Source organism: Phyllobates terribilis, unplaced genomic scaffold, assembly GCF_046119375.1.
Source record: "Phyllobates terribilis strain yellow unplaced genomic scaffold, ASM4611937v1 Scaffold_342__1_contigs__length_2020279, whole genome shotgun sequence".
Taxonomy (NCBI): Eukaryota; Metazoa; Chordata; class Amphibia; order Anura; family Dendrobatidae; genus Phyllobates; species Phyllobates terribilis.
This window is the reverse complement of record NW_027363102.1, coordinates 752361-776502: the sequence shown is the minus strand read 5'-3', so window position 1 is coordinate 776502 and position 24142 is coordinate 752361. Positions and strand designations below refer to the sequence as shown.

The 24142-nt window shown below is 43.1% G+C and overlaps 5 non-coding genes and 4 pseudogenes across 5 annotated transcripts; all 9 read right to left on the bottom strand.

Annotated features, from left to right (window-relative positions):
* Window positions 1-138: 138 nt before the first annotated feature.
* On the bottom strand, window positions 139-356 carry LOC141222150 (U2 spliceosomal RNA; annotated as a pseudogene).
* A 6104-nt stretch (window positions 357-6460) lies between these two features.
* Window positions 6461-6657, bottom strand: LOC141222145 (U2 spliceosomal RNA). The gene has a single exon (XR_012290010.1). It is a non-coding gene; the product is annotated as a U2 spliceosomal RNA (small nuclear RNA).
* Window positions 6658-12757: 6100 nt separating this feature from the next.
* Window positions 12758-12948, bottom strand: LOC141222175 (U2 spliceosomal RNA). Its single transcript, XR_012290025.1, has one exon. It is a non-coding gene; the product is annotated as a U2 spliceosomal RNA (small nuclear RNA).
* A 1115-nt stretch (window positions 12949-14063) lies between these two features.
* LOC141222215 (U2 spliceosomal RNA) lies at window positions 14064-14254 on the bottom strand. Its single transcript, XR_012290062.1, has one exon. It is a non-coding gene; the product is annotated as a U2 spliceosomal RNA (small nuclear RNA).
* A 1118-nt stretch (window positions 14255-15372) lies between these two features.
* On the bottom strand, window positions 15373-15563 carry LOC141222214 (U2 spliceosomal RNA). The gene has a single exon (XR_012290061.1). It is a non-coding gene; the product is annotated as a U2 spliceosomal RNA (small nuclear RNA).
* A 1116-nt stretch (window positions 15564-16679) lies between these two features.
* On the bottom strand, window positions 16680-16870 carry LOC141222174 (U2 spliceosomal RNA). Its single transcript, XR_012290024.1, has one exon. It is a non-coding gene; the product is annotated as a U2 spliceosomal RNA (small nuclear RNA).
* A 1115-nt stretch (window positions 16871-17985) lies between these two features.
* LOC141222161 (U2 spliceosomal RNA) lies at window positions 17986-18164 on the bottom strand (annotated as a pseudogene).
* Window positions 18165-18958: 794 nt separating this feature from the next.
* On the bottom strand, window positions 18959-19050 carry LOC141222169 (U2 spliceosomal RNA; annotated as a pseudogene).
* Window positions 19051-20162: 1112 nt separating this feature from the next.
* Window positions 20163-20365, bottom strand: LOC141222154 (U2 spliceosomal RNA; annotated as a pseudogene).
* Between the last annotated feature and the right edge of the window lie 3777 nt (window positions 20366-24142).

The following is a 24142-nucleotide window of genomic DNA, read 5'->3' as shown; positions in this document are numbered from 1 at the left end:
CTGCAACTTTGAACATGAAAAATCCAATGAGGAGAAGAAAAGCAAAGCCAAAGAGTCCATCCCAAAATCCGACAAACAAGCAAAATGAACAAAAAACATTGAATTCAATACTTTCTGATTTTAGAAACTGCATTAAAGAAGGGGTGCACCGGTCCTGGAGATACTGCAATACCAGGTCAATGCGTGGAGTGGACAGAGCAAGCTCTTTTTCCATCTCCCTGTTCTAAAAATCCATTTAATATATGGTCCCCAGATAGGGGACGTATCAGATATTAAACTGATAAGAACAGATTTTTTTTTTTTTTTTTTTTTTTTTTTTTTTAACCACTCAGGTTTAGATATAAGCAAACAGTTAACCAGACTTCGTCATAAGTTATACTGCCACTTCATAAACATCATTGTGGTTTCTTTATTAAAGTATTATTCAACAAAAATACAAACAAGTAATCCTATGCCAGAGACATTTCCAGAAAAAATATCAACGGTATTTAACCATATCCTGCCACTTAAGGTATTTCCACACACCTTCAGAATCTGTTCCACCACCACCACCTTCTCTTGTATCCCACAAATAGATTACATATAGTTTTGCTAAGATCAACCTAATGCAATCATTTACTGTTAAATTTACCTTTTTAAACACACACAAATTTCTCACATCCCATAAGCTCTCCTGCACACACACCATAATAAACCACATCATCCTTTCTTGGCCACGACGACTAGCACCAAAACCAAACATAGCCACTCTCCAATCAATAAACTTCACACCAGCAATCCCTTTACACAGTCCACCCACACCTTTCCACACATCATACGCAAAATTACAATCCCACATAAGGTGCCTCACCGTCTCATTCGCTCCACAACCATCCCTTGGACATACTGCAGATCTTATGAGATCTCTTTTCTTCTGAAAATCCCTCACTGGCAAAATATTATGAAGGCCCATCCAAACTATATCTCGCTGTCTATTCGACACACCTTGAATGCTTAACTTCTTCCATACCCGCGCAACTTCCATAGAACGCAATCCCACCACATTACTCTCACACTCATTCACACACATCTTCCCCATCACCTTCTTAACAAACGTAAAGTCTTTCATTGCAACTGCTAACAAATCATTCTTCCTCACAAACTTCTCAATCAAACCATACCACTCAGGACACTTAAAAGCAACAGGCACATTCTTATCACGCTTCACCCAATTCAGACCATACAGCATCCATCCAGCCAAATACTTACACATAAATGCCCCTTTATTATTCTTCCCAATCAAAATGACCGTAGTCTTAATAAAATGCAATGTTAGAAACACTTCAATATTCGGAAACTTCAGTCCCCCATACAAATATTGCTTAAACAAAATCTCTCTCTTAAGTCTTTCCATCCTACTGCCCCAAAAAAACACAAAAATTAGTTTCTCCACTTTTTTAATTTTCCTATAGGGCACTGGAAAAATACAAGAAACATAAAGCAAAATAGGGAGAATAACAGCCTTAATAATAAGAACCTTCCCTACCAAAGACAAAGAACGTAACTTCCAAAAATTCATCTTCCGCACAATCCGCTCACCACATTCATCCCAACTCTCATAACCTTTCAAATCATCATTAAAAAAAACTCCCAACACTTTAATTGCACCATCCACACCAGCCACACCATCCATCTTAATCCTATTGTCACCAAAACATTTAAACATGCATTTGTTCCAATTCACACGAAACGCTGACGCGCCACAAAAAAAATTCAACAACAATTTTACTCTCTCCATAGAGGCCACACTCTCACTCACCACTACTACATCATCCATATATCCTAAGACTTTCACAGTCATTCCACCACTCCCTGGCACTAACAAACCACGCACCACTTTCTCTTTCCGAATCATACACAGCAGTGGCTCAATCACACACACAAATAATACCGGCGACATGGGACAACCTTGCCTCACACCAGACCTAATACACACTTTCTCACTCAAAAACCCATTCACCAGAAATTCACTCACCACCTCCCCATACAATCCTCTCACGGCACGCACAAATTTCTCCGGAAAACCCATTCTACGCAAAACCTCAAATAGAAACACATGAGACACGCGATCAAACGCCTTTTCAAAGTCAACAGCCATCACCATACACTTCTGCTTTCTTACTTTACAATCCCACAACACATCTCTTAAAAGACACAGATTATCCGTCATACATCTACCAGGCACTGCACACACTTGATCTTTACCAATCACATCAGCTATAACCACACGCATCCGACACGCCAAAATTTTACTGAATACCTTGTAATCGGCGTTCAGAAGCGTAATTGGCCTCCAATTACTCAAACACCTTTTATCCCCTTTCTTATGGATTAAGACCACCACTCCCTCCTTCATTGAACCCGCAAGCATCCCATTCTCCCACATAAACTGACACACTTCCACTAAATCCATACCCATCACTTCCCACATCATAACATATAGCTCCACAGGCAAACCATCCTTCCCAGGCGTCACATTTTTCCTTGCACCAAACACCGCTTTCTTAACTTCCTCCTCAATCACTGCCTCACATAGACCAGAACATCCATCCTTATCCACCTTACAATCCAAAGTCTTAAGCACTTCTTCTTTCAAACTCTCATCCACCCACTTCCTGCCAAACAACTCAGCATAAAACGTGACCACTTCCTTCATTACATCCTCCCCACTCACACAAACACCATCCACATCAAAAATCTCCTCCATACCCTCCTTCTTACCATTTATTTTTTTAAAGAAATATCTTGAACACTTTTCATCTTTATCAAGATGGACCACCTTTGACCTAAAAATTATTTCCCTTCCCTTCCTCTCCAAAGTCCTCTTCAAATCCTCTCTCGCACTTCTTAACAAATCATCCACATCCACACCACACATCCTCATTTTCTCCAGCCATTCCACCCTCATCATTAAATCTTTATATTGACTCCTAACCATGGCAACCTTTTTATAGCCCCATCGACGAAAAAACTTTTGCACTTCATGCTTCATCCAATCCCACCACACCAACACACTTTCAAACTTACTCTTTTGAGATTTACACCAACTATATTTTTTCTTAAAATCATTCACAATTCTCTCATCCTCAAGCAAACTCACATTCAATTTCCACACACCTCTCCCATGCACCCGCCTTAAATCCCCTCTAAACTCACCTTTCAGGCACACATGGTCCGAAAAAGGAACTGAAAATTGAGAAAAACCATCACATATTATATTTTTAGAAAAAAACATCCTATCAATCCTAGATGTTATCCCACCCCTGTCAGCTTTATAGGTTGGTGGTGGTGGCTTCCCCAAATAAACCTCAGCAGCATCAAAAAAGAAAAAATCAGAAATAATGTTTGCCAATTTTTTTCCTGAGGCATCAACTTTCCCCTCAGTTACACAGTTAAAATCACCTGTTACTATCACAGGGATCCTACCAGGTAATTCTAAACATAATTTATCTAATAAACTTAACCTGTCTTCTTTTTTTGTAGGACCATAAATATTTATAATTTTAACTTTCCACCCCCTCCCACACACAACTGCAGAGATGCAACGACCCACCTCTATTACCTTATAATATTCAAAAACAAAATTTCTATTATTTAATACTATCCCAACTCCATCATTTTTATTCCCACTAGAGCCAGACCAGATATGCTGGCCATATGGCCAATCAGCGTCTTCCAGGGGTTCTTCTATACCACACTCCTGTAGACACATAATATCAAAAGAATGGTTATGTAAGAAGTCCAGAATCACAGATCTTCTAACTCTAGACTTTAAAAGTCTTACATTAAGGGACGCAATGTCCCAATTTGGTTTAGAGACCATTCTTTGGCTCAAAAACCAGAAACACCAGTCTCAGCAAAAAAACATGCCTTCCTTATCCTTTGTCATCCGGCGAACTCCCACTTAGCTGAAAGATAGTGGACTCCAAATTCTCCTCCAGGTAAGCCGTTGACGCAGGAGAAAGAGAAACCACTGGGTAATCCCGCTCACTCACTGGACTTGCCACGCATTGGCTACTTGATGGTTCAGACAACCGGGCCCTTTTATTCTTAGCGCGGTCCGGTTCCTCAGAAGACCTCACCCCAGTCTCAGTGAAGTCTCCTTGACCTCCAGCTCCCTCTTCATCCATACTTTCACTGCTCCAACTGAGAGCCGGGTCCCCTGGGATTTCCAAGGCTCCCTCACGTTCTTCACAAAAGGAGTCAATGAAACCCCCCTGATAGGAAGAAATGTCCATCTCAGCTGCCAGAACCTCTTCCACTCTCCCGGGCTCCACCAGTAGGTCAGCAGACGCCCTCACTGGAGCAGTCTCCACACGCTGTTCCACTACCTTCACCCTGGAAGAAACTGCGGCCTCAGGTGCCACACTCTTAGGCCTCGGAGAGTTCGAGACCACCTCAGAGTATGCCCTTGCCTTGCCCTCGTTCGCACGACGAGTACAATCCTTAAAGGCATGCCCCTCCATACCACAAGCATTGCAAACAATTGGATTGGTACAGTCCTTAGCAACATGCCCACTTTGGTTGCACTTGGAGCAAACAGGCACAGCAGTACAAACCTCTTGTAAGTGTCCGTACTTCTTACATTTCCTGCAAAAAACTGGGGCCTCAGGAAAGAAGAGAATACCCCTATCTCTCCCGATAGAGAAACTTTGGGGAGGGTAATGAACACCTCCAGGCTCCGAAGAACTTTCCCCAAATCTGACAAAATATCTGTATTTGCCAGTCCATAAGTTCTCCTCGTTCATGATTTTGTGACTGTTGCTCACAAAGTCACAATGCCTCTTAAGAAAAGTCGCAATGTCATGTTCGTGCACAAAGGGATTATACATAAATATGACTAGGGGAACATCACCTTTGGAGTACAAGACTGTAAAAGTCAAACCATGCAAGGTTGGATTCTTCTCCTGCTCCCTCAACTTCTTATACAGGTTCCGGCAAGCCGCCATAGATTGTAGCACCAAGACATACCGTCCTTCTTTCCGGGATTCCTGCAGGCAGACGATGTTTTCTCTTGTCACTTCCAGGATTTTGAAGATCACCTCGTGCACCATATACGACAGATTGAAACGCTCTCTGACAGCAGCATCAACTTCAATGCGGAATGCATTGCGAACCCGATTGTCATCGGTCCCAGCATAGCGTATCTTCACGCCCATTATGATCACTCTCTCGTTCCTCCTCGTTCTCCCCCTAAAGCAGCAACCGGCTTAAGCCATCAAGATGGCGATGCCGGAAGGCCAAGGGAAAACACTCAAGGACCCCAGACAAGACACTTGGTCTTAGCCAAAAGGCCGAGAAGCGATAACCAGAATTGGTTTCAAACTACGGAGCCACCCAAGGATCCTGAAAAGTCCATTTGTGGAGATGAGCTCCTGGACTCCCGTTAAGAAGACATGTTGTCAACCTCTAGATCCCTTACATGCCTGCACTTTTCGGCTTGCTGCTGCTGCAATCCACGCGTTTTAGATCTGCATAACTCCACCTCTTTAAACACAGCACCTTCACCCCCTGCTGTTCCCACCCGCCTCAACACCGTTGGAAGGGAGGAGAACCAATTAAGGCGGGGGGTGGGGTGGAACGAGCAGCTGTCTACCCTTAGCAGGAGGGCTCCTGATTACATACCTCTCCTGCTGCTGCTGCTGCTGGCTGTCCAGCAGCAGACTGAAGGTGGCTGCTGCTGTGCACAGGTATATAAAGGCTCAGAGCCTATTATGACACGCGCAGCCAGCGTTCCATTGCCACATTCCATCTACTGCAGGCAGGATACCTGGCTGGCTGAATGTCGCTGAGAAGCTCACAGAGACCGCCATAAGCAACAGTTTAACAGAATGCCACAGACTAATCAACCAAACTTTTTGGGTTGGGTTCTCTTTTATAGTCTGCAGGCATTAAATGAAAGAAGTCAGTGTTCCAGCAGAAGGAGACAACGTTTCAGAAAAGGCATTGTAGCAAACCAAAAAATAAATTTTAAGCGCAGCAGAGTAACCAGCGCACATACCTGTTAGCTCAGGTGAGTTTAAAAGGCTGCTGTTGATAACAAGGGCATTTGCTAAATAGATGGTGTGTGTGCAACAATATACTGAAAGGTCAATTATATTGTGCAGCTTATCTCACCACCTGTAGTTATTTAGGTGAAAGCTCCAAAATGCTTGCCTAATATGTCTGTTTATCCAAAAGGAAGTAAAAAGGGAGAGCTAGAAAGATAGCATTGCATCACATTACATGGCAATGCAATGCACAGTTGCTGAAGTTGAACCAAAATGAGCTTGTAATCTGGCTTCTGCAACTTTGAACATGAAAAATCCAATGAGGAGAAGAAAAGCAAAGCCAAAGAGTCCATCCCCAAATCCGACAAACAAGCAAAATGAACAAAAAACATTGAATTCAATTCTTTCTGATTTTAGAAACTGCATTAAAGAAGGGGTGCACCGGTCCTGGAGATACTGCAATACCAGGTCAATGCGTGGAGTGGACAGAGCAAGCTCTTTTTCCATCTCCCTGTTCTAAAAATCCATTTAATATATGGTCCCCAGATAGGGGACGTATCAGATATTAAACTGATAAGAACAGATTTTTTTTTTTTTTTTTTTTTTTATACCATTCAGTAAAATTTTTCAAGCAACAATCAATAGTATAAAAACTCATACTACGTTGCCCAGTCTTACATCATAATGGTACTTTCTTTATTTCATATTTATAACTTTATACTGAAACAGTTGTAATACCTTTTGAATGGACAAAAAACTATAAAACATACCATTATCATAAAAAAGACAGATCACAACACTTAAACAAGGACTTACTGGTACTTTACCAGTGACCTCCATTTTTTGACTTTCCAAAAACCTTCTGAATCAGAGCCACCACCGCCACGGCTGTCCCATAAATAAACTATGTATAACCTTGACAAAACCATCCTAACACAATTATTAACTGAGATTATTTTCCTTTTAAATAAACACAAATTCCTAACGTCCCACAGACTTTCTATTACACATGCCATTATCAACCACAACAATCTCTCTTTCACCCGGCTACTTGCACCCATCCCAAACATTACCACTCTCCAATTTATAAAATTCACGCCCGCTAGTTCCTTGCATAAACCACCCACTCCCTTCCAAACACTCTGAGCATAATCACAATTCCAAACCAAATGCATAACAGTTTCACTCGCCCCACATCCATCCCTCGGACATACCTCTGTTCTAATCAGATCCCTCCTCTTCTGTACCTCTCTCACAGGCAAAATCTCATGCAAACTCATCCATACGATATCACGCTGCCTATTCGATATTCCTTTTATACTCAGGTTCCTCCATACACACAACGCTTCACTCGATCTCAAGCCCCTAATGTTACATTCAAACTCTCTAACACGCATCCTTCTCCTTACATTCCTTATCACTTTGAAATCACCCATAGGAACATCCAACAAATCATGCTTGACAACAAATTTTTCAACAAACTCATACCACACTGGACATTTAAACGAAACAGGCACTCTTGCATCCCTTCTCATCCATTTCAACCCAAACAACATCCATCCAGCCATATATTTAATCATAAAAGCCGTCTTGTTATCCCTACCTAACAGAACAACCACCGTTTTAATATAATTTAAACCAAGACAAAATTCAAAATTTGGGAAATCCATTCCCCCATGTTCACGTAACTTACACAAATATTCCCTTTTAAGTTTTTCCATCTTACTTCCCCAATAAAACGTAAAAATTAGCTTCTCAATCCGCCTAAAACCCCTATAAGGGGCTGGAAAAACCACTGACACAAAAAGTAACATAGGAAGAATCACTGACTTAATAATAAGGACTTTGCCTGACAATGTCAAGTCCCGTAACCTCCAAAAATTTAACTTCTGTTCAATCCTCTTACCGCATTCATCCCAACTCTCATTCCCTTTCAGATCTTTGTTAAACCACACCCCCAAAACCTTAATAGCACCTTCTTCACATATCACACCATCCATCCTAACACTCGAATCCCCGAAACACTTAAAGCTACACTTCCCCCAATTCACCCTAAAACCAGATGCACCACAAAAGAAATCTAAAAGCAACCTTGCTCGATTCATAGCAGCCATATTATCACTCACCACAACAACATCGTCCATATACCCCATTACCTTTACAGTCTTTCCACCACTCCCTGGGATCAGAAGACCATTCATCACTTTCTCTTTCCGAATCATGCACAACAGGGGCTCAATCACACTTATAAACAGGACAGGGGACAACGGACACCCCTGCCTGACCCCTGATTTTATGCACACCTTCTCACTCAAACATCCATTCACTAACACTTCACTCACCACACCATCATACAAACACCTTATGGCATTCACAAAAACACTAGGAAAACCCATCCTAACTAACACCTCAAACATAAACGCATGCGACACTCTATCAAAAGCTTTCTCAAAATCCACACAAAAAACCATACATTTCCCCTTCCTAAACATACAATCTCCAATTACGTCCCTCAACAACAAGAGGTTATCAGTCATACACCTACCTGGCACCGCGCACACTTGATCATCACCAACCACACTTCCAATCACCCCACGCATACGGTTAGCCAGAATTTTGCTAAAGACTTTATAATCTGCATTGAGTAATGTAATCGGCCTCCAATTACGCAAATTCTTTTTCTCACCCTTCTTATATAGTAAAACAACTACTCCTTCTTTCATGGAATTACAAAGTACACCATTCATCCACATATATTGACATACCTCCACAAAATCAACACCAATCACATCCCATGCTTTTACATAAAACTCCACAGGCAACCCATCTTTCCCAGGTGTTTTATTCTTTTTCGCACCATCCACCGCCTTTTTAACCTCATCAAAAACAATATCCTCACTCAAACACTCACGTTCCCCTGATTCAAGCTGACTCTCCAACATACCTAACACATGCTCTTTCAAACCCCCATCCACCCATTTAGACTCAAATAAACTACTATAGAAACTATGTACCTCATCCAACACTTCCCTTCCAACCACAGTCATACCATTATCATTTACAACCTCATCCAACTCATCTTTTTTACTGCACATTTTTTTAAAAAAGTACCTCGTACACTTCTCATCCATATCCAAATGCTCAACTCTCGTCCTAAAAATAATTTCCTTCCCACGCTTTTCCAAAACACGCTTCATCTCATCTCTCGCTCCTCTGAGTTGATCACTAACATCAATTCCTTTCATACTCATTTTATGTAACCACTCAATCCTCATATTTAAATCTTTAAATCTGCCTCTTTCAATTGCTGCTTTTTTATAACCCCACCTCCTAAAAAAATTCTTAATTTCCACTTTCACCCAATCCCACCATACAGTCACATCCACAAAATTATTTTTCCTAGACCTCCACCATTCATACTTACTTTCGAAGTCTCTCATAACCCTAACATCCTCTAACAACCTAACATTTAGCTTCCATACCCCAACACCATGCACCATTTTTTTATCACCTTCAAACATACCCCACAAACATTCATGGTCTGTGAAAGAAAAAACATGCTGTTTAAAAAATTTACACACCAAACCTCTATTTGTATACAGCATGCGGTCAATCCTGGACACTATTCCTCCCCTATCAGCTCTATATGTGGCCGGTGGTGGCTTACTCAAAAATTCCGCTGCATCTAAAAAAGAAAAATCAGAAGTAATTTGATTAAGGACCTTACCCGTGACATCAATTTCCCCTTCAGAAACACAATTGAAATCACCAACTAATAATATTGGAATCCTTCCAGGCAAAAATAAACGTATTTTCTCTAATAGTGCTAACCTATCCCCTTTGTTAATTGGACAATACACGTTAACAATTTTCACCCTCCACCCTCTCCCCTTAACCACTGCCATTATACAACGACCTGGCTCCACCACCATATAATTTTCAAAACTTAAATCCCTATTCCCCAACAAAATCCCCACACCATCATTTTTGTTTGTCATTGAACCTGACCAAATACTATGCCCATATACCCAGTCCTTTTCAGGAGGTGACTCTTCAATTCCGCACTCTTGCAGACAGTAAATATTTGCTCCAAGATTTTTTAGTTCTTCCAGTATAGCCAATCTTCTAGGCTTAGATTTTATAAGCCTTACATTTATTGACAGTACACTACAGCCCACGTTGGAGCCCATTTTTTAACCATATTCGGTAAAAAAGAACATACCCCCCACCGAAGAGTCAACCTTTCTCGTCTTGAAACTCGATTCCTGATGTTAAGCAGAGAATGCTGGCCCCCTCCTCCAAAAAAGACCTCCTAGGAGAGGCACTGTAGCTCTCGGGATAGCTCCTATCACTTAAGGGGCTGATGCTCCCAATACTGGCAGGTGAAAAATCTGGCCGGAACTTCTTTGCAGAAGACACATCAGAGTCCTCATCAGGTGGCCTCACCACAGCCCCGGTGAAGTCACCCTGGCCACCACCACCTTCATGAATTGCCTCTGAACTTTCCAAAGCCAACACCGGCGTTGTGGAGAGTGAACCGCTCACTTCTCCCTCACCACTCACATCAAGCAGAATTGACATATCTGCAGGCTCTATCTCAACAGCGCTTCCACCAGCAGGATCGGGTGCTTGCTCCATCTCTTCCATGAAGTCCCTTACTGCCTCGATCGCCTCACCAATAGTGGCGGCAGTAGTAGGACGTGGGGACACGGCCTCTGCATATGACCTGGAACGATGGGGACAGTCCTTGAAAGCGTGTCCCTCCTCGCCACATGCATTACAAACCATGGAGTTAGTACACTCCATTGCCAGATGACCCTCTTTATTGCATTTCCCACAAAACTTCTCCACCGTGCAGTCCTCTTGGTAGTGTCCAAAGGATTTACACTTCCTGCAAAAACGCGGAGCACCAGGAAAATACATATACCCTCTATCCCTCCCGATGGCAAAACTGAGGGGAGGGTAGTGGATACCCCCAGGTCCCTGGGGGTCCTCCTGGAACCGAACAAAAAACTTGTGTTTGCCAGTCCACAAGCCCACCTCATTCCTCACCTTGTGTGAGTAGGACACATAGCTGCAATGACGGTTCAGGAATCTAGTAATGTCCTCCACATCCACAAGGGGGTTGTGCATAAACACAACAACTGGCACTTCCCCCTTAGTATACAATACCGTGAATGTAAGCCCATCAAGAGCCGGATGATCCAAGGCTTGCTGATCCTTTAGAGTCTTGAAAAGATTCTGGCAAGCTGCCATACGATCAAGGACTAAAACGTACCGGCCATTCTTTGGGAACTCCTGTAGGCAAATGATGTCTCCACGACCAACATTCAAAATCTTGAAGATGACGACTTCCACCAAGAACCGCAGGTTAAAGAAATTCCTCCTCGACTCCTCAATATCAATGCGAAAAGCATTTTTGACCCGAATATCATCGGTCCCGGCATAGCGAATCTTGACGCCCATTATCACCTCTCGTTTCCTCTGGACCCCCCCCCAATAGCAGCAGGCAGCTTAAGCCACCTAAGTGGCGATGCTGCAAGGCCGAGGGGGAGACACTATAGGATCCTTCTGACCAGATACAAGATCTAAGCCAAAAGGCCGAGAAGCGATAACCAGAATTGGTTTCAAACTACGGAGCCACCCAAGGATCCTGAAAAGTCCATTTGTGGAGATGAGCTCCTGGACTCCCGTTAAGAAGACATGTTGTCAACCTCTAGATCCCTTACATGCCTGCACTTTTCGGCTTGCTGCTGCTGCAATCCACGCGTTTTAGATCTGCATAACTCCACCTCTTTAAACACAGCACCTTCACCCCCTGCTGTTCCCACCCGCCTCAACACCGTTGGAAGGGAGGAGAACCAATTAAGGCGGGGGGTGGGGTGGAACGAGCAGCTGTCTACCCTTAGCAGGAGGGCTCCTGATTACATACCTCTCCTGCTGCTGCTGCTGCTGGCTGTCCAGCAGCAGACTGAAGGTGGCTGCTGCTGTGCACAGGTATATAAAGGCTCAGAGCCTATTATGACACGCGCAGCCAGCGTTCCATTGCCACATTCCATCTACTGCAGGCAGGATACCTGGCTGGCTGAATGTCGCTGAGAAGCTCACAGAGACCGCCATAAGCAACAGTTTAACAGAATGCCACAGACTAATCAACCAAACTTTTTGGGTTGGGTTCTCTTTTATAGTCTGCAGGCATTAAATGAAAGAAGTCAGTGTTCCAGCAGAAGGAGACAACGTTTCAGAAAAGGCATTGTAGCAAACCAAAAAAGAAATTTTAAGCGCAGCAGAGTAACCAGCGCACATACCTGTTAGCTCAGGTGAGTTTAAAAGGCTGCTGTTGATAACAAGGGCATTTGCTAAATAGATGGTGTGTGTGCAACAATATACTGAAAGGTCAATTATATTGTGCAGCTTATCTCACCACCTGTAGTTATTTAGGTGAAAGCTCCAAAATGCTTGCCTAATATGTCTGTTTATCCAAAAGGAAGTAAAAAGGGAGAGCTAGAAAGATAGCATTGCATCACATTACATGGCAATGCAATGCACAGTTGCTGAAGTTGAACCAAAATGAGCTTGTAATCTGGCTTCTGCAACTTTGAACATGAAAAATCCAATGAGGAGAAGAAAAGCCAAGCCAAAGAGTCCATCCCAAAATCCGACAAACAAGCAAAATGAACAAAAAACATTGAATTCAATTCTTTCTGATTTTAGAAACTGCATTAAAGAAGGGGTGCACCGGTCCTGGAGATACTGCAATACCAGGTCAATGCGTGGAGTGGACAGAGCAAGCTCTTTTTCCATCTCCCTGTTCTAAAAATCCATTTAATATATGGTCCCCAGATAGGGGACGTATCAGATATTAAACTGATAAGAACAGATACTACACTTGATCTTAGCCAAAAGGCCGAGAAGCGATAACCAGAATTGGTTTCAAACTACGGAGCCACCCAAGGATCCTGAAAAGTCCATTTGTGGAGATGAGCTCCTGGACTCCCGTTAAGAAGACATGTTGTCAACCTCTAGATCCCTTACATGCCTGCACTTTTCGGCTTGCTGCTGCTGCAATCCACGCGTTTTAGATCTGCATAACTCCAACTCTTTAAACACAGCACCTTCACCCCCTGCTGTTCCCACCCGCCTCAACACCGTTGGAAGGGAGGAGAACCAATTAAGGCGGGGGGTGGGGTGGAACGAGCAGCTGTCTACCCTTAGCAGGAGGGCTCCTGATTACATACCTCTCCTGCTGCTGCTGCTGCTGGCTGTCCAGCAGCAGACTGAAGGTGGCTGCTGCTGTGCACAGGTATATAAAGGCTCAGAGCCTATTATGACACGCGCAGCCAGCGTTCCATTGCCACATTCCATCTACTGCAGGCAGGATACCTGGCTGGCTGAATGTCGCTGAGAAGCTCACAGAGACCGCCATAAGCAACAGTTTAACAGAATGCCACAGACTAATCAACCAAACTTTTTGGGTTGGGTTCTCTTTTATAGTCTGCAGGCATTAAATGAAAGAAATCAGTGTTCCAGCAGAAGGAGACAACGTTTCAGAAAAGGCATTGTAGCAAACCAAAAAAGAAATTTTAAGCGCAGCAGAGTAACCAGCGCACATACCTGTTAGCTCAGGTGAGTTTAAAAGGCTGCTGTTGATAACAAGGGCATTTGCTAAATAGATGGTGTGTGTGCAACAATATACTGAAAGGTCAATTATATTGTGCAGCTTATCTCACCACCTGTAGTTATTTAGGTGAAAGCTCCAAAATGCTTGCCTAATATGTCTGTTTATCCAAAAGGAAGTAAAAAGGGAGAGCTAGAAAGATAGCATTGCATCACATTACATGGCAATGCAATGCACAGTTGCTGAAGTTGAACCAAAATGAGCTTGTAATCTGGCTTCTGCAACTTTGAAGATGAAAAATCCAATGAGGAGAGGAAAAGCAAAGCCAAAGAGTCCATCCCAAAATCCGACAAACAAGCAAAATGAACAAAAAACATTGAATTCAATTCTTTCTGATTTTAGAAACTGCATTAAAGAAGGGGTGCACCGGTCCTGGAGATACTGCAATACCAGGTCAATGCGTGGAGTGGACAGAGCAAGCTCTTTTTCCATCTCCCTGTTCTAAAAATCCATTTAATATATGGTCCCCAGATAGGGGACGCATCAGATATTAAACTGATAAGAACAGATACTACACTTGATCTTAGCCAAAAGGCCGAGAAGCTATAACCAGAATTGGTTTCAAACTACGGAGCCACCCAAGGATCCTGAAAAGTCCATTTGTGGAGATGAGCTCCTGGACTCCCGTTAAGAAGACATGTTGTCAACCTCTAGATCCCTTACATGCCTGCACTTTTCGGCTTGCTGCTGCTGCAATCCACGCGTTTTAGATCTGCATAACTCCACCTCTTTAAACACAGCACCTTCACCCCCTGCTGTTCCCACCCGCCTCAACACCGTTGGAAGGGAGGAGAACCAATTAAGGCGGGGGGTGGGGTGGAACGAGCAGCTGTCTACCCTTAGCAGGAGGGCTCCTGATTACATACCTCTCCTGCTGCTGCTGCTGCTGCTGGCTGTCCAGCAGCAGACTGAAGGTGGCTGCTGCTGTGCACAGGTATATAAAGGCTCAGAGCCTATTATGACACGCGCAGCCAGCGTTCCATTGCCACATTCCATCTACTGCAGGCAGGATACCTGGCTGGCTGAATGTCGCTGAGAAGCTCACAGAGACCGCCATAAGCAACAGTTTAACAGAATGCCACAGACTAATCAACCAAACTTTTTGGGTTGGGTTCTCTTTTATAGTCTGCAGGCATTAAATGAAAGAAGTCAGTGTTCCAGCAGAAGGAGACAACGTTTCAGAAAAGGCATTGTAGCAAACCAAAAAAGAAATTTTAAGCGCAGCAGAGTAACCAGCGCACATACCTGTTAGCTCAGGTGAGTTTAAAAGGCTGCTGTTGATAACAAGGGCATTTGCTAAATAGATGGTGTGTGTGCAACAATATACTGAAAGGTCAATTATATTGTGCAGCTTATCTCACCACCTGTAGTTATTTAGGTGAAAGCTCCAAAATGCTTGCCTAATATGTCTGTTTATCCAAAAGGAAGTAAAAAGGGAGAGCTAGAAAGATAGCATTGCATCACATTACATGGCAATGCAATGCACAGTTGCTGAAGTTGAACCAAAATGAGCTTGTAATCTGGCTTCTGCAACTTTGAACATGAAAAATCCAATGAGGAGAGGAAAAGCAAAGCCAAAGAGTCCATCCCAAAATCCGACAAACAAGCAAAATGAACAAAAAACATTGAATTCAATTCTTTCTGATTTTAGAAACTGCATTAAAGAAGGGGTGCACCGGTCCTGGATATACTGCAATACCAGGTCAATGCGTGGAGTGGACAGAGCAAGCTCTTTTTCCATCTCCCTGTTCTAAAAATCCATTTAATATATGGTCCCCAGATAGGGGACGTATCAGATATTAAACTGATAAGAACAGATACTACACTTGATCTTAGCCAAAAGGCCGAGAAGCGATAACCAGAATTGGTTTCAAACTACGGAGCCACCCAAGGATCCTGAAAAGTCCATTTGTGGAGATGAGCTCCTGGACTCCCGTTAAGAAGACATGTTGTCAACCTCTAGATCCCTTACATGCCTGCACTTTTCGGCTTGCTGCTGCTGCAATCCACGCGTTTTAGATCTGCATAACTCCACCTCTTTAAACACAGCACCTTCACCCCCTGCTGTTCCCACCCGCCTCAACACCGTTGGAAGGGAGGAGAACCAATTAAGGCGGGGGGGTGGGGTGGAACGAGCAGCTGTCTACCCTTAGCAGGAGGGCTCCTGATTACATACCTCTCCTGCTGCTGCTGCTGCTGGCTGTCCAGCAGCAGACTGAAGGTGGCTGCTGCTGTGCACAGGTATATAAAGGCTCAGAGCCTATTATGACACGCGCAGCCAGCGTTCCATTGCCACATTCCATCTACTGCAGGCAGGATACCTGGCTGGCTGAATGTCGCTGAGAAGCTCACAGAGACCGCCATAAGCAACAGTTTAACAGAATGCCACAGACTAATCAACCAAACTTTTTGGGTTGGGTTCTCTTTTATAGTCTGCAGGCATTAAATGAAAGAAGTCAGTGTTCCAGCAGAAGGAGACAACGTTTCAGAAAAGGCATTGTAGCAAACCAAAAAAGAAATTTTAAGCGCAGCAGAGTAACCAGCGCACATACCTGTTAGCTCAGGTGAGTTTAAAAGGCTGCTGTTGATAACAAGGGCATTTGCTAAATAGATGGTGTGTGTGCAACAATATACTGAAAGGTCAATTATATTGTGCAGCTTATCTCACCACCTGTAGTTATTTAGGTGAAAGCTCCAAAATGCTTGCCTAATATGTCTGTTTATCCAAAAGGAAGTAAAAAGGGAGAGCTAGAAAGATAGCATTGCATCACATTACATGGCAAAGCAATGCACAGTTGCTGAAGTTGAACCAAAATGAGCTTGTAATCTGGCTTCTGCAACTTTGAACATGAAAAATCCAATGAGGAGAAGAAAAGCAAAGCCAAAGAGTCCATCCCAAAATCCGACAAACAAGCAAAATGAACAAAAAACATTGAATTCAATTCTTTCTGATTTTAGAAACTGCATTAAAGAAGGGGTGCACCGGTCCTGGAGATACTGCAATACCAGGTCAATGCGTGGAGTGGACAGAGCAAGCTCTTTTTCCATCTCCCTGTTCTAAAAATCCATTTAATATATGGTCCCCAGATAGGGGACGTATCAGATATTAAACTGATAAGAACAGATACTACACTTGATCTTAGCCAAAAGGCCGAGAAGCGATAACCAGAATTGGTTTCAAACTACGGAGCCACCCAAGGATCCTGAAAAGTCCATTTGTGGAGATGAGCTCCTGGACTCCCGTTAAGAAGACATGTTGTCAACCTCTAGATCCCTTACATGCCTGCACTTTTCGGCTTGCTGCTGCTGCAATCCACGCGTTTTAGATCTGCATAACTCCACCTCTTTAAACACAGCACCTTCACCCCCTGCTGTTCCCACCCGCCTCAACACCGTTGGAAGGGAGGAGAACCAATTAAGGCGGGGGGTGGGGTGGAACGAGCAGCTGTCTACCCTTAGCAGGAGGGCTCCTGATTACATACCTCTCCTGCTGCTGCTGCTGCTGGCTGTCCAGCAGCAGACTGAAGGTGGCTGCTGCTGTGCACAGGTATATAAAGGCTCAGAGCCTATTATGACACGCGCAGCCAGCGTTCCATTGCCACATTCCATCTACTGCAGGCAGGATACCTGGCTGGCTGAATGTCGCTGAGAAGCTCACAGAGACCGCCATAAGCAACAGTTTAACAGAATGCCACAGACTAATCAACCAAACTTTTTGGGTTGGGTTCTCTTTTATAGTCTGCAGGCATTAAATGAAAGAAGTCAGTGTTCCAGCAGAAGGAGACAACGTTTCAGAAAAGGCATTGTAGCAAACCAAAAAAGAAATTTTAAGCGCAGCAGAGTAACCAGCGCACATACCTGTTAGTTCAGGTGAGTTTAAAAGGCTGCTGTTGATAACAAGGGCATTTGCTAAATAGATGGTGTGTGTGCAACAATATACTGAAAGGTCAATTATATTGTGCAGCTTATCTCACCACCTGTAGTTATTTAGGTGAAAGCTCCAAAATGCTTGCCTAATATGTCTGTTTATCCAAAAGGAAGTAAAAAGGGAGAGCTAGAAAGATAGCATTGCATCACATTACATGGCAATGCAATGCACAGTTGCTGAAGTTGAACCAAAATGAGCTTGTAATCTGGCTTCTGCAACTTTGAACATGAAAAATCCAATGAGGAGAAGAAAAGCAAAGCCAAAGAGTCCATCCCAAAATCCGACAAACAAGCAAAATGAACAAAAAACATTGAATTCAATTCTTTCTGATTTTAGAAACTGCATTAAAGAAGGGGTGCACCGGTCCTGGAGATACTGCAATTCCAGGTCAATGCGTGGAGTGGACAGAGCAAGCTTTTTTTCCATCTCCCTGTTCTAAAAATCCATTTAATATATGGTCCCCAGATAGGGGACGTATCAGATATTAAACTGATAAGAACAGATTTTTTTTTTTTTTTGAAAGCCCGAATTCGTGTACAAAACCCGAGTGCGCTTAAAAAAGTGACAAGTGCCACAAAAAAAGTGCACTAGGATGCTGGTCTTCTTGAAACCCTCTCCAAAAGGAGAAGGGTCCCCCAAACCATTCCCTGTCCCTCCGAGCCAAAAGGCCACAGCGAGGAACAGGGACAAAAAGCCACCTCCAGCCGAAGCCAGAGGCGACCCAATCTTACCCCCAGCACCTGCCCGAGTTCTCACCCGAGCAAGGCACTGGGAGCCAAAGACTGTGCTCCCCTCCCGGAAGAGGGGAGCCAACAACGCTCTCCTCCCGAAAGAGGAGAGCCAGGGGGGTTCAGGGGGGAGCGGAACCTGATGGCCACACACTCCCCCCCTAGACCTGCCAAGAGAGGAACCCGTAAGGGAACCGCATCCCGACAAAATCCTAGTAGGACGTGACACACGTGAATAAGTGGACACACAGTGACAAAGAAATTAAATAAATAGTGAAGGTTTCACAGTATAATACTGCCCGGACCTTCGACCGGGAATTGAAAAATTCCCCATCCTAAGGCCAGAAGGCCCGGAATAAGGGTGTGTGCGAAGAAAGAAAATTTGAAGTGCTTGTGCAAATGTGCCATAAACTCAAGTGGGGTTCCCAATCCCAGTGAGTTAAGGCACCCCAGGGTCACCACTCCTGGGGCACTTCACACTTCGGGCTTTCGATCTTCCCCGGCCCAATGGCGTCGATCCTGTGTGGCCATGCTTTCCACCAGATGACTATATTAGCCACCTGGCGTACTAACAAGCGCCTAAACCCCAGTGTGCATAATGTATCAATCTACTAGGCCGGCCAACATCCAAAACCGCCTTTTCGAAAGATACTACACTTGATCTTAGCCAAAAGGCCGAGAAGCGATAACCAGAATTGGTTTCAAACTACGGAGCCACCCAAGGATCCTGAAAAGTCCATTTGTGGAGATGAGCTCCTGGACTCCCGTTAAGAAGACATGTTGTCAACCTCTAGATCCCTTACATGCCTGCACTTTTCGGCTTGCTGCTGCTGCAATCCACGCGTTTTAGATCTGCATAACTCCACCTCTTTAAACACAGCACCTTCACCCCCTGCTGTTCCCACCCGCCTCAACACCGTTGGAAGGGAGGAGAACCAATTAAGGCGGGGGGTGGGGTGGAACGAGCAGCTGTCTACCCTTAGCAGGAGGGCTCCTGATTACATACCTCTCCTGCTGCTGCTGCTGGCTGTCCAGCAGCAGACTGAAGGTGGCTGCTGCTGTGCACAGGTATATAAAGGCTCAGAGCCTATTATGACACGCGCAGCCAGCGTTCCATTGCCACATTCCATCTACTGCAGGCAGGATACCTGGCTGGCTGAATGTCGCTGAGAAGCTCACAGAGACCGCCATAAGCAACAGTTTAACAGAATGCCACAGACTAATCAACCAAACTTTTTGGGTTGGGTTCTCTTTTATAGTCTGCAGGCATTAAATGAAAGAAGTCAGTGTTCCAGCAGAAGGAGACAACGTTTCAGAAAAGGCATTGTAGCAAACCAAAAAAGAAATTTTAAGCGCAGCAGAGTAACCAGCGCACATACCTGTTAGCTCAGGTGAGTTTAAAAGGCTGCTGTTGATAACAAGGGCATTTGCTAAATAGATGGTGTGTGTGCAACAATATACTGAAAGGTCAATTATATTGTGCAGCTTATCTCACCACCTGTAGTTATTTAGGTGAAAGCTCCAAAATGCTTGCCTAATATGTCTGTTTATCCAAAAGGAAGTAAAAAGGGAGAGCTAGAAAGATAGCATTGCATCACATTACATGGCAATGCAATGCACAGTTGCTGAAGTTGAACCAAAATGAGCTTGTAATCTGGCTTCTGCAACTTTGAACATGAAAAATCCAATGAGGAGAAGAAAAGCAAAGCCAAAGAGTCCATCCCAAAATCCGACAAACAAGCAAAATGAACAAAAAACATTGAATTCAATTCTTTCTGATTTTAGAAACTGCATTAAAGAAGGGGTGCACCGGTCCTGGAGATACTGCAATACCAGGTCAATGCGTGGAGTGGACAGAGCAAGCTCTTTTTCCATCTCCCTGTTCTAAAAATCCATTTAATATATGGTCCCCAGATAGGGGACGTATCAGATATTAAACTGATAAGAACAGATTTTTTTTTTTTTTTTTTTTTTTTTTTTTTTTCTCCTCAGACGAGGAAATTCCACAGTCTATGGAAACCAGACAAAGGAAAATTCCATCAAAACAGCTGCGTCAAATCCAATACGCAATTTGCTGTCCCCATCATCATCGGAAATATTTATTTCATATTTCAAAACAACAATAACAAAAATCAAGAGGTACTAACAATATATCTCCACTTTTTAACTTTCCATATTCCCTCCGCATCCACTTCCCCTCTCCTCTTTTTGTCCCATAGGAAACACACATACATCTTCCCCAAAATCACCTTCACACTATCCTTTACAGCAATTTCCTTCCTTTTAAACACATACACATTCCTCACATCCCATAACACTTCCTTTATACATGCAAGCATCAACCACAAGACTCTTTCCTTCGTCCCATCACATATTCCCAAACCAAACATAAACAACTCAAAAGACAACAAATTCACACCACACAATTCTTTACACAAAGGCCCCATTCTCCCAATCACATCTCTAGCATACTGGCAATTCCAAAAAACATGCAACACACTTTCCCTTCCACCACAGCCATTTCTTGGACACATTTCACTCCTCACCAAACCTCTATTCCTCTGAAACTCTCTCACAGGTAATACTCCATGTAAAGACTGCCACACAACTTCACTCTGTTTGTTGGTCATACCACTCATCCGCACTTTCTTCCAAACCTTCTGCACATCACCACCCCTAACCATATTTATTCCACATTCTACCTCTCTACATTCAATCATCCTATACACAGCCTTCTTATTCTCCAGCAATCTCACATCTGCATCACACAGTTCATACCTCACCAAAAACTTATAAACCCACACATACCATACAGGCACCTCAAAAGCAATCGGACATCGCAAATCCCTTTCTTGCCACTTTAAACGAAACAAATACGCTCCAAATAAATACCTACACATAGATGAAAACTTTCCATCCGCCCTAATCACTTTCAAAACAAACACAACGATATTCACACCAAAAAACACGTCCAAATTCGGAAAACCCAAACCACCTTTTTCCACTCTTTTAACCAAAATTTCTCTCCTAGCTCTCTCCATTTTCGAGTTCCACAAAAAAACAAATAAAATTCTATTCAAGCTTCTCATACACATATATCCTGGTGGAAATACTACCGCAATATATAAAAATATTGGCAACACCACACTCTTAACAATTAAAATCTTCCCAAAAAAGGATGAACTCCTCAATTTCCAAAAATTCAACTTCTGCTCAACTTTTCCTTTCGCATCATCCCAACTTTCTTTCCCATCCAAACTCTCTGAAAACTTCACACCCAAAACTTTAATAGGTCCATTCACTACATTCACACCTACATCCCTACTTAAACTTCCGCCTCCAAAACCCTTACACTCACTCTTTTCCCAATTCACTTTAAACGAAGATGCACCACAAAAAATAGACACTAACAACTTCACCCGCCTCACCGAACATTCAGAATCACATAATACACACACGTCATCCATATAACCACTCACTTTCCATTCTTTTCCTCCACCTCCCGGCACTTGCACACCACGAATTACCTTATCTTTCCTCAGCATACACAACAATGGCTCAATTGCACAAATAAATGCTACAGGGGACAAAGGACACCCCTGTCGCACACCCGAAAACACATTCACTTTCCTACCCACATACCCATTCATTAAAACACAGCTATAAACACCCGCATACAAACTTCTCACTCGCCCAACAAAATCAGCCGGAAAACCCATTTTTAACAACACTCTGAACAAAAAACCATGCGACAACCTATCATAAGCCTTTTCAAAATCCAAACTTAACAAAAATACACTCTTCTTACGACCCATGCAATCCCATAGACAATCTCTTAACATACACACACACTCATGAATCCGCCTCCCAGGTACCGCACAACACTGCTCATCCCCAATCACACTCTCTATCACATCACGCATCCTATTAGCCATAAGTTTTGCATAGATTTTATAATCACAATTAAGTAACGTTATTGGCCTCCAATTCCTCAGACTTTTCAAATCCCCTTTCTTAGGAATTAACACAACCATACCTGCACGCATACTCTCAGCCACCTCCATGTTTCCCCACATATACTTACATACATCCACAAAGTCCTTACCAATCACACCCCACATCACACGATAAAATTCTACTGGGAGGCCATCCTCCCCCGGCGTCTTATTCAAAGCCATACTACACATAACCTTCCATACCTCATCACCAGTCACCTCACCCATCACTCTCTCTCTTTCTGCTTCACTCAACTTACTCTCTAACACACTCAAAACATCATTCTCCAAACATTCATCCCTCTGTTTCACTGCATACAGATCCTCATAAAACTTAGCCACCTCTTCACACATATCCTCTCCACTCACCTCACTTCCATCTGCTCCATACACCACGCTCATACTCTGTTTCTTTCCAAAAACTTTTTTAAAGAAAAACCGAGAACATTTCTCATCCTGCTCCATCTTATCAATCTTTGCCCTAAACACTATGCTTCTCCCTCTCTCCAACAAAAACTCACTAATCTCCTTTTTTACCTCTAAAATATCCTCCTCCACCTCAACTCCTCCTTCCCTTAACTTATACAAAACGCTCAACCGCGCGTTCAGTTTAACAAAACTCTCTCTTTTAATTGCTGCATACTTGTATCCTAAATTTTTAAAGAACATTTTTGTTTGTTTCTTCACCCAGTCCCACCACTCACAAACATTCCCAAACTCATTTTTATGCTTACACCATTCTTCATACCGCCTTTCATACTCCTTTCTCACATCTTCATTCTCTAACAGTTTAACATTTAACTTCCACAATCCTCTCCCAAACACTCCATCAACTTTTATATCCAACTCACACAACATACACACATGATCTGAAAAAAGAACGTTTTCCTGCCTATAATTAACAGAAACCATATTTTTAGAAATAAAACAATAATCCAATCTGGATTGTACCCTACCACTCTCAGAAAAGAAAGTGTTCAACAAAGGATTCATGTTACACACGCGCTGCATATCACACAACCCAAAATCATTCACTAACTCCAATAATGCTTTCCCAGACACATCCACATTCACTCTCCCCACATCACAGTTCATATCACCCACAATTACCACAGGTATTCTTCCTGGAACAAAAAGCTTAATTTTTTCAAATAAATTTTTGCGCTCATTTTTTTCAACTGGCGCATAAACATTAATAACACAAAACTTTACATTCTTGTATACAAAATTAGCAAGGATACATCTCCCCACCTCAATAACCAAATAATCACTCAAAACAACCTCCCTTCCTTTAACCAAAATACCCACACCATCATTCTTATTACATGCACTCCCCGACCACACAGACGCTCCATAAGACCATTCATCCCCTTTCACACCATCCACTACCCCACATTCTTGTAAACAAAAAATAGATGCATTTTGCATAGCTAAAAACTCAAAAATAGCAGCTCTTCTTACTTTACTTTTAAACACTCTTACGTTTTGGGACACTATGGTAAATCCCATAATACTTCTACTCCTTCACCAATTACACAAAGAAATAGCCTTTGGCCTAAACCAAAGCTCACAAGAGGACAAAAAGAAAAAACATTTACAATATTATATGGTGACACTATCCAGCACCACCACTATCCTCCTCCGCCATCAGAACAGAACAGCTGGTTTCCGACCCGCTGGCTTCACCAGCCACACTCCTCATTCTGGCAGTTCTGATCTTCCTCTGAGGCTCACTAAAAACTGCATCATCACTGCCCCCACCATCCTCCCTACGACTCTTCTTT